Below are 287 nucleotides of genomic sequence, written 5' to 3'. Positions count from 1 at the left end.
CATGTTCAGCTTCCAGTAACCGGGTCCTTACCTACGCGTCTTATCTAGGCCTATCGTACAGATTACAAACTCTGGATCTGAATAGACGACCGTTTTAAAATGGGAACATTTTACACAGTCACTGGTTATTTTCCTACTGAAAATCCTGACTATAAACGATCTAGATGACCCGATACGGTTGGTGCAGGTCCACACTGGCGCATTACGGAAATCTCGTCGGTACTTGTCAGACAGTTGGAACTGGCTGATCAGGTACTTGAGACTTTTGTACCCCATGCTTCTATCAG

This window comes from Octopus sinensis, linkage group LG6 (genome assembly GCF_006345805.1).
Source record: "Octopus sinensis linkage group LG6, ASM634580v1, whole genome shotgun sequence".
In the NCBI taxonomy this organism is placed as follows: Eukaryota; Metazoa; Mollusca; class Cephalopoda; order Octopoda; family Octopodidae; genus Octopus; species Octopus sinensis.
This window is presented reverse-complemented; position numbering follows the sequence as displayed.